At 34.6% G+C, this 10,895-nt stretch overlaps 1 non-coding gene across 1 annotated transcript; it reads left to right on the top strand.

Annotated features, from left to right (window-relative positions):
* Nucleotides 1–10,321: 10,321 nt before the first annotated feature.
* On the top strand, nt 10,322–10,393 carry TRNAP-CGG (transfer RNA proline (anticodon CGG)). Its single transcript has one exon. It is a non-coding gene; the product is annotated as a tRNA-Pro (tRNA).
* The last annotated feature ends 502 nt before the right edge of the window (nt 10,394–10,895 follow it).

Below are 10,895 nucleotides of genomic sequence, written 5' to 3'. Positions count from 1 at the left end.
AAACAAAAATTAAGGCGAGCAACCTAGTGCTTTAATAAATACTCTTCCTTATGATTACATATTAATGGTGTAATATGTTGAATGGCCGGTCAAGACCTCAATGTATTTATAGATCTGTAACAAAGGATAAATCAATAGATTATCTAATCTGGACAATGAAAGATTGGATTGGGGGACAGATAGGTGGCACCAATGTTGTCATGCCACATGCTATAGGCGATCAGGGACAGATAGGTGGCACTAATATGTTGTCACGCCAGGCTAGGCGATCGTGCTTGCGAAATCCCAAGCTCACGCAAGAGGACTTCGATCCAGGTTAATTTGGCAGTGGCATAAGCAACCGCCTTGCGAGAAACAGTCGATTATTTTCGTGCTTGCGAAATCCCGAGCTCACGCAAGAGGACTTGGATCCAGGTTAATTTGGCAGTGGCATAAGCAACCGCCTTGCGAGAAACAGTCGATTATTTCCTTGAACTCCTGGAGATAAGATTGCCACCAAAGAAGAGCGGGATACCATAACCGCGGAGGAGATAAGCTGATAAGCTGATGATAATCTTTTTCAACTGTGTTCATTAACTTAGTAGCCGTAGCAGATAAGCTGATGATAATCTTTTTCAACTGTGTTTATTAACTTACCCTACAGCTAATTGTGTAAGACCCATTAAACGTAACATACCTTATAGCTAATTGTATAAGACCCATTAAACGTATGTATCAAATAAACATACCTTAACATACCTTAGTAGCCGTAGCAGATAAGCTGATGATAATCTTTTTCAACTGTGTACTTACCCTACAGCTAATTGTGTAAGACCCATTAAACGTAACATACCTTATAGCTAATTGTATAAGACCCATTAAACGAATCAATCTCTAGATGAAGAATTTTGTACTCACAGTTCTAAATTTGAAACTTAAAATGTTTACAGAAAGTAAACAGATGGGTTCCAATGTTCCGAGCCTCCATTTGCTTATTTTTCTTTAAACTCTCCTAGAAAAACTAACTATTTGGGCTCTTAATGAATCAATCTCTAGATGAAGAATTTTGGACGCAAAGTTCTAAATTTGAAACTTAAAACGTTTACATAAAGTAAACAGATGGGTTCCAACGTTTCGAGCCTCCATTTGCTTATTTTTCTTTAAACTCTCTTAGAAAACTAACTATTTGGGCTCTCGAATGTTGGATATGGAGGCTGACTATTTGCAGTAAAAATCTGATAGAGTAGGCGATCCATTTGCCTAATATATATAAATATATATACTAAATATTTATATATAGTAGGCGGTTATATCTGTTAAATCTATATATATAATAAATTAAAATTATATATATACCCATTAGTCGATGCTTTCAAAATGTACATTTCTCATTCTTCATACCCTCTCTTTGCCTACTTCATTAATACAAAACTTTTAGTCAATATATCTCCTTACATTTTCTCTATCATGTTTTTTGTGTTCATTTAGATCGAGTGTGTGCGTTGTTGTGTGAACCTAATAATGGGCATCAGAGCGAGGCGAGATTCACCGCGATCTGTGAGGATGGAAAGTTCAAAGACAATAATTGAAAAGTTTGATGGATTCGATATCAGTTTCTAGAAGATGTAGATTGAAGATTATATGTACCATAAAAATCTTTAGAAACCCCTTTTGGGGGTGAAGCCGGATACCATAACCGCGGTGGAGTGGAAACTCAAGGATCGTAACACCTTACGGTTGATCTGGTTGATGCTGTCCAGAAACACGACGTTCAACATCATCAAAGAGAAGATGACATTGGGCCTATTGAAGGTGTTGTCGAATATGTACGAAAATTCGTCGGCTATGAAGAAGATGTTGTCAAATATATACAAATGTCTGAAGGTAGATTTGTTGCAGATCATATAAATTAGTTCAACGTGATTGTCAGTCAATTGAGCTCAGTGGAAATTATGTTTAAAAAATGAAATTAAAGCTTTAATTTTGATGTCATCTTTACCCGAGACGTGGTATACTGTTGTTGCTGCAATCAACAGTTCACGAGAATCTAATAAACTTAAGTTTGATGAAATTCGAGATGTCGGTAAAAGTATTCCCAAATGGGAAATTAGAGATTCATCTGGCAATACTCTCAGTGTTGATCGAAGGGAAAGAAGTAAATCAAAGAGCCCAAACAAACATGGGCGATCAAAATAAAGGGATCGAGAAAATTCTCCAAACAAATCAAACATAAAGTGTTAAAAATGTGGAGAAAAATGACACTTTCGGACAAATTGTACAAAATTGAAGAAAAGAAAAATCACAATATATTATTTCTTTTCAATTTTTTCTTATTTACGACATAATGAGCCCGGATAATTGTGGGGATGTACCCCAGATGGTAGAGCAATTATTTTGCATGCGAGAGGTGCAGGGATCGTTACCATGCATCTCCAAAGAATACTATCAATTGTTAAATATATTATTCTTTTCAACTTTTTCTTATTTATGACATAATGAGGAGAGATAGTTTTTCATTTTCACTATTTAGTTTTGCATTTTCACTATTATTGATGACGGGACGTATGAGTTTTGTGATGTAACAATTGTGAGGATGTAGCTAAGATGGTAGTGCTCTCTTTGCATGCGAGAGGTACGGGGATCGATTGCCCACATCTTCATTAGTCTTCTTTTACCCGCATCTCCATTAGTCTTCTTTTATTAATGATCAATCACTAGAATTGATTGTATTTGTTGGGTTTTATGTCCTAAAACTCATAGTTTGAATTTATTGAATAAAGTGAATGTTACAATGATTAATCTAAATCCAATAAACTAAGAACACTCGAGCTATAGTATGATTACTTGAACTATATGTAGATACACCAGAGTGGATGAAGTTCAAGTATATAGTCAAATCCAATAAACTAAGAACACTCTAGCTATTGTATGATTACTTGAACTATATGTAGATACATCAGAGTGCTTCAAGTTCAAGTATATAGTCAAAATGATCTATAGTACAGGGATAAGGTTGAGTACCTTATTCTAGGGACACTATGGATGCGGCCCACTTTTGTATATGATATAAACAATGTGATCACTAAATTGTACATGTGGAGACATGTGAGTGGGGGCGTCCTATGCAATGAGTATTGCATAAGATCGGACCATGAAGAAAACCACTCACAACTTTATAATGTCGTTTATTGTTGAGACTAATTTTTTCATTCGATGACCTAGGTAACTCGATCTTAATCCTAAGCTAACTATGAACTCCTATTTATTCGGAATTATCCTTAGATTTGCATGGGTGAGAGTGGCCCGTGTTTGCCGACTCAATAAGTCTCCCATTTCAGGGGTAAGACTGGTGAATAGTTGGGGACATAGAGTGTAAGATGAAATTCACTCCTACCCGCTTTTAGGGATAATAGAGAGGTTGTTCCCTCAAGTACTGACTCCAAGTCTTGAATAAGGGGCCCACCCTCTCATTGGCCCGAGAGGGGTTTGGTTTGGTGGTTGGACCACAAACCAATTGTTCATTAGATGATCAGTGGGACTCAAGGAACAAGAAGTAACTTTAGGGGTAAAACAGTAAATTGACCTAGCTCTAGTTACGAACAACCTGTGAAGGATCGACTTACTAATCATGGAAATATGAAATGGACAGAAATATATCTATAGTGAGGGGAGTGCAACTACTAGGCTATAGTGGAGTGTCCTAGTAGTTAACGAATGTTGGTTAACAAGGTTAATGAGTTTAGCCAGTTAATCTCGGATCGTTAGAGCCCATGATCTGTAGGTCCATTAGGTCCCCCTGCTAGCTCATATCGGACTGAACCCTAGAACAGTGTGACGAGTGAGTTCGAAGTGTTTGAATTCAAATTAGGGAATATACGCTAAATATATACGATATATTTAACCGCATTTTGTTTTAATTATGAATTAAACAAAAAGAGAGAATTAGAGATTTTTAAATAAGATTTAAATATTTTAATTATGAATAGGGATTCATAATCAATATAATGAATATGTGCCGGAATTGATTGGGATTGACATTTTATTTAATGTTAAATTTTAATTAAATTGTTTAATTAATCATTTATTATTATTTTTATTTGAAATTAATTATTTAAATTAATTGTTGAATTAAAATAAAGAAAGTCAAAATGTTGACTTCACCCAATGGAAAAATCCATGTTTGAGTTAGTGGAATATCGAGTATCAATATATGGTTTAACTAAACTTGCATGTTTGCCACATAATCCCAAAAATTTGAGTGGAATTTTTTGTGTCAAAATTTGGTTAATTCAAACTTGCATGCTTGCCGTAATCCCACAAATTTGAGTGGAATTTTGAGTGTCAAATTTGGTAATCTCAAATTTGCATGAACATGCAAATATGACTCTATAAATTGATTAAGGTACATGGAAAGTTTGCTTGAAAAACTTTGAGAAAATTGCTAAAAACTCTCTCTTTACATATACTAAATTCCTATCAAGTTTAGTCACTCACCGGATTGCACAATCTCGTTCTAAGGCCGAAGAATAGTAGGGAAGACATTAGTGGTGGTTCGAAACCGGTTCGTGAGGAAAAAGAAATTTGAACTGTTAGTATTCAAACTCATTGAGTTTTAATGCTTTTGAACATGCTAGCTAATTTACTATAATTGTTGTACATAGAGTGCCTAAGATCTAAATTTCTTCTGCACGTGTTATAGCAACACCATCAATTGGTATCAGAGCAAGTTTTAGGCACTTCATTTACATTAATTTGAACATGGTGGGTACCATTTCATGAATGAATTTTGTGGTTGCTAAAGTGGATGTTTATGGTTTTGGTTTTTTTTTTTTTTTTTTTTTTTTTTCTTTTTTTGTGCTTCCATTGTATTCAATTATAGTAATTGGCCTAATGTGTATGGGGTTAATGAGTGAAGAAAGGTCTGTAATTTTTATGGAGTCATTAGAGTCCATTTTAGGTTGATCGAAAATGGAAGAGATAGCAAGCTGAACTGAAGAAGATGGAAGAGGTGGTTCGGGTGTTTTTTTCTGCCAGTTAGGGTCCGGTTCAACGTTTGTAAGGGTTGGTTTGGCCTGTTCCTGATCCTTGGGAGCGGTTCAAGTTATTATTAATTATTAATGTAATAATTTAGTTAATTGCTTGATTTAAAATGCCAAAACCAATCCACTTTAGTGTGTTTAATTAATTATGCATTATGAATGTAAGTTTTAATTAATAGAAAATGTATGTGCATAAAGTATGTCATATAGATTTAAAATCCCACCATAGGCTAAGCATGTTTCATGCATTCCAAGTATGTTGTAAGTGTTATAATGTATAGTATGCATGTTTAGGGTTCCATGAGATAGATATAAATTGTTATATTATTGCATGGAATGGATGATTATATAATTGTTATATAAAGCATGTTGGAAGAATGTTATAGGTTATTTTCAACGTCATAAAACGAGATAGACGTTAAAATCTATAACAAAGATAAATGCATACTCACTTAAGGTTAACAACAAGCATGATGAATTTTAATAGTTAAAATAGGTCGATATCTTGTAAAACTGTGGGTACAAGAAAGCTCACCTGACATGATCTTGTCTAAGGCTGGAGGTACTTAAGTTGACGGTTTACGGAACACCTGCTACCTGGAGATCGGGTCAATACTTGAGCTTAGTTAGTCCAGTTTTAATAGCATGCGTGAGTGATGTAAGGATTTAAAAAAAAAAAATGAAAAATTATCTAGACATATAGGTAAAAATCGAGTATAAATGTTATATTTGGAAAAATCACCTAGACTTAAGTTATATTTAATTAGCCGGAATATACCTAAGTAATAAGTATACCCAACCGTCTAAAATACTTAGTGGGAGGAAAAAGGTATATGAGATATATCCTTTTCTTTTTACGCTCTCTGGATAATTCACACCGTAAGATTCATGCTCGGCCTCGTGTCGCCCGAAGCGCGTCCTCCATTCCGAAGGTATTTGCATGAGTCAATAACAAGGTGAATAGAGAAAGTATTTATAGTAAGTGGGAGAAGGAAGTATATCAACACATCCTATGGTCTCCACCACTAGGTTGCATCGTGAAATTCCCATGTTCCGCCTGCATGTTGCCCTAGAGCAACTACCCATTCAGAGGGTCGTAACATGGGAGTCGGAACAACGCAAACTCTAGAAATTGAGAGGATTTCTTAGGTCCATTCCTAACTTTGGCTTTTTAATTTGATAGCATTGTTGGGGCCGATCTCTGAGGTCTGAAAATGGCGGGTCACACTTACGAAGAATTACTAAGAGTTAGTATATTCTTAACCAAAGTAGCGATAACTAAAATACTATAGGAATAAGAGTTATTCTGGGATTAGTGTTTAAGTCAAGAATGTCTTGGTTTAGTGAAGGAGTGATTGAGTGCCCCTCGGTAGTAATTGCTCTAACTCACTAAAGTATCGTTGTAAATTAATAGTTTTTGGGTATATTATTACATTTGTTAAACCTGATTGGATTAAAAAGGATTAAGTCAATTCACTAATAGAATTTGTTTTAAATCTCAGCATGTCAAGCTCAATAGTACAATTACTCGCTTCTGAGAAATTAAAAACAATTACACAACAAGGAAATCAAACCTAAACACAATACTTGCAAATGATAATTTTGATGGTGTTAATATAACACATGCGGAAGCAATTTGGATCTTAGGCACTTTTAGAACATCAATTATAGTAAATAACTAGCATGTTCATAAGTATTAAAACTTAATGAGTTTAGATACTAACCTTTTGTAGTTCAAACTCTTTTTTCCTCACGAACCAGTTTCGAACCACCACTAGTGTCTTCTCCACTATCCTCTGGCCTTAGAATAGAATTGTGAAATCCGGTGAGTGACTAAACTTGGTAGGGATTTTGTATATGTGAAGAGAGTGTTTGTGAGAAGTTTTTCTCAAGGTTTTTCACCCGGAAGAAGAAGACCTTCCATGTACCATGATCACTCTATTTAAAGAGTCATGTTTGCATGTTCATGCAAATTTGAGATCACCAAATTTTGATACTTAAAATTCCACTCAAATGTTTGGGATTATGTGGCAAGCATGCATGTTTGAGTTAACCAAATTTTGACACTTAAAATTCCACTCAAACTTGTGGGATTTATTTGGCAAGCATGCAAGTTTGGTTAAACAAAATTTTGACACCTCAAAATTCCACTAACATGGAATTTTTCATTAAATGGAGTCAACATTTTGACTTTCTTCATTTTAATTCAACAATTAATTTGAATAATGAATTTCAAATTAAAGTAACATTAAATGATTAATTGAACTATTTAATTAATATTTAATATTAATTCAAATGCCAATCCCAATCAATTCGAACACATAATTGATTAAGATATTTAAATCTTATTTACATATCTCAGATTCTCTCTTTTTGTTTAATTCGTAAATAAAACAAAAATGCGGTTAAATATATCGTATATGTAGCGCATATTTCCTAATTTGAATTTGAACACTTCGAACTCACTCGTCACACTGTTCTATGGTTTAGTCCGATATGAGCTAGCAGAGGGACCTAATGGACCTATAGATCATGGGCTCCAACATCCAAGATTAACCGGTTAAACTCAATAACTTTGTTAACCAATATTCGTTAACTACTAGGACACTCCACTATAGCCTAGTAGTTGCACTCCCCTCACTATAGATATATTTCTGTCCATTTGATATAACCATGATTAATAAGTCGATCCTTCACAGGTTGTTCGTAACTAGAGCTGGGTCAATTTACCGTTTTACCCCTAAAATTACTTCTTCTTTCTTATGTCTCACTGATCCTCTAATGAACAATTGGTTTGTGGTCCAATCAGTAAACCGAATCCCTCTCAGGCTAATGAGAGGGTGGGGCCCCTTGTTCAAGACCTGGAGTCAGTGCTTAAGGGAACTACCTCTCTTCTATCCCTAAAAGTGGGTAGGAGTGAATTCCATCTTGCACCCCACGTCCCCAACCATTCACCCTGTCTTACCCCTGAAATGGGAGGCCTATTGAGTCGGCGAACTAGAGCCACTCTCACCCATGCAAATCTAAGGATAATTCCGAATAAACAGGAGTTGATGGTTAGCTCAGGATTAAAACCGAGTTACCTAGGTTATCGAATGAAAAGAAAATTTATCTCAACAGTAAACGACATTATAAAGTGAGAGTGGTTTTCTTCATGGTCCGATCTTATGCAATACTCATTGCATAGGATGCCCCCACTCACATGTCTCCACATGTACAATTTAGTGATCACATTGTTTATATCATATACAAAAGTGGGCCGCATCCATAGTGTCCCTAGGATAAGGTACTCAGCCTTATCCTTATACTATAGATCATTTTAACTATATATACTTGAACTTGATCCACTCTTATGTCTCTACATATAGTTCAAGTAATCATACTATAGCTAGAGTGTTCTTAGTTTATTGGATTTAGATTAATCTTCGTAAAGTTCACTTTATTCAATAACAATCTTTACTGAATAAACAACAATAATAACTTTATTGAAAATAGAATATGTTTTTGTTTACAAACTATGAGTTTTAGGACATAAAACCCAACAGATTTGAGGTTTGTTTTAACTACGGAATGTCCCCTAGACCCCTGCTGAAATGCAAACCGAATAGTTTGGGTTGCATTTGACAAAAAGGGTAAGGGGAAAGATAAGATTCCTACTGACCACAAACTTAAGGTTCAAAATGCAGATAATGGAAAATGTTTCCATTGCAATAAAAACGGGCACAAGAAAAGTCACTGCCCAAATTACCTTGCAGAGAATAAAGCCGAAAAGGCACAACAAGGTAAATATGATTTACTAGTTGTAGAAATACGTTTAGTAGAGTATGATCACTTAACCTGGATACTGGATTTAGGGGCCACTAATCATATTTGTGCTGTTTTTTCAAGAAACTAGTTCCTGGAGAGTGTTTGCAGAAGGCGAGATAACACTCAAGGTTGGAATAGAAGAAGTTGTCTCAGCAAGATCAGTAGGAAATTTAATTTTTTTTTTCGGAGATAGATTCATTATATTAGATAATATACTTTGAAAACTACCTAAATTATGACCTAAAAATTTGAAAACATAAGTTGTAATTGATAATTACACAAAAATTTCCCTAAATCCATGAACTCGTGTCCAAGTAGTCAATCCTAAAGATTGTAACTAGCATAGAGTAATTGAAGCTCCACATGAAGTAATTTAAAGTTCCCGTTACTTAACTAAAGTATATTCAGCTTTAAAGAAGCATGAGTTGCACTTAAGTTCATGAAATGCTTATAGACTCTAACTCTTAGTACTATTATTGCCAGTATGTTTCATATGAGTCTTTCATAAATGAAACTAAGGTGCATTCAATACAATTTTATTTTCTTGTCATACGAGGCAAAATGGAAGAATTAAATCAAACAAACTGATGTACTGAACCGAATCAATCCAACCCAAATTGATTAGTTTGTTTCCTTTGTTGGGTTGTTGATTTATTTGATAACCCTGGTATATTATAACAATTCAACTTTTCATTTTATAGCCGTCCAACCACTCGGAGAAAAATATATTTGAATAGAAGCTAAAAATATTTGTTTTGGTGGTATGATTCTCACTTAGAGTGCAAGAGGTTTTGAGTTCAATTCTTGTAATGCCCTATGTCTAAATTTTTTACTTATCAAAGGACTTCATATTAATATAAACCTTTTGTTCCTATTATCAAACATACCTCTTAACTTTTGTACACCAATTGTTGGGCAACCAATAGTAAAAAGTCTTTATTTACATCCCAAGACTTTATACTTACCATTTTAGGAAACAAAGAAAAAGAAAAGAAGAAGAAGAAGAAGAAAGCTCTCTGTTCTTATTATGTTCTTGTTTTGTTCTAAACGACATATTCTCATCGAGGACTTCATGTGTTTCCTACAATACAACAAAATACGACCTTAATACCTAGGCTCAAGAATTCATACATACGTTTCAAAGTGCATAACAAGGGCATTTGGTCTAGTGGTATGATTCTCGCTTTAGGTGCGAGAGGTCTTGAGTTCAATTCTCGGAATATGCCCCTTTAAGAGATTGTAGAATTAAAGATATTTACGAAGTAAATAAATACACATTAAAATAACATAAGTTAAATACAGAGGTACGGGGATCGTTACCATGCATGTAGTCTTGCTTCAAAAATGATCTTCAACCAAAATAATTTGAGCGGAGTCATTCATAATCTCAAACCTACAAGGTAGGTTCTAAAGCACAAAAACATGTGGATAAATTTTAAATATAGAGGCGCATAAAACATATGGACTAGCAACTAAAAATGATAGATTCATTACAAGGGCATTTGGTCTAGTGGTATGATTCTCGCTTCGGGTGCGAGAGGTCTCGAGTTCGATTCTCGAAATGCCCCCTTCAATTATATCAAGTTGTACAAAGAAATAAAGATGTTTGAAAAAAAAAGAAGAAGAAGAAGCTATATTTAATCTTTTTAATTATAATTTATAAGTGTTTTTATAACATATTAATTGAAGAATACAGAATTGTGTATGTAAGATTCTCTTCCAATCTTGGAAACCATACCACTTTCAAATTAGAGAAAGTCATGATGGTAGTACCATTTATTTTCTATTCAAATTATTCCATGAGGGCTTGAGAAAGTCTTGCAAAAGAAGATGATGGTAGTACTATTTATTTTCTATTGCAGACTTTTGATAGAGCATCGACCCTAACTTCAAAGGCATTACACCCTTGACCCTAACTACAAGGGCATTTGGTCTAGTGGTATGATTCTCACTTCGGGTGCAAGAGGTTTCGAGTTCGATTTTCGTCTAGTGGTATGATTCTCACTTCGGGTGCAAGAGGTTTCGAGTTCGATTTTCGAAATGCTCCCAACAATTATATCAAATTGAATA

This window comes from Cucurbita pepo, chromosome 3, assembly GCF_057944985.1.
Source record: "Cucurbita pepo subsp. pepo isolate OVF chromosome 3, ASM5794498v1, whole genome shotgun sequence".
NCBI lineage: Eukaryota > Viridiplantae > Streptophyta > Magnoliopsida > Cucurbitales > Cucurbitaceae > Cucurbita > Cucurbita pepo.
This window is presented reverse-complemented; position numbering and strand designations above follow the sequence as displayed.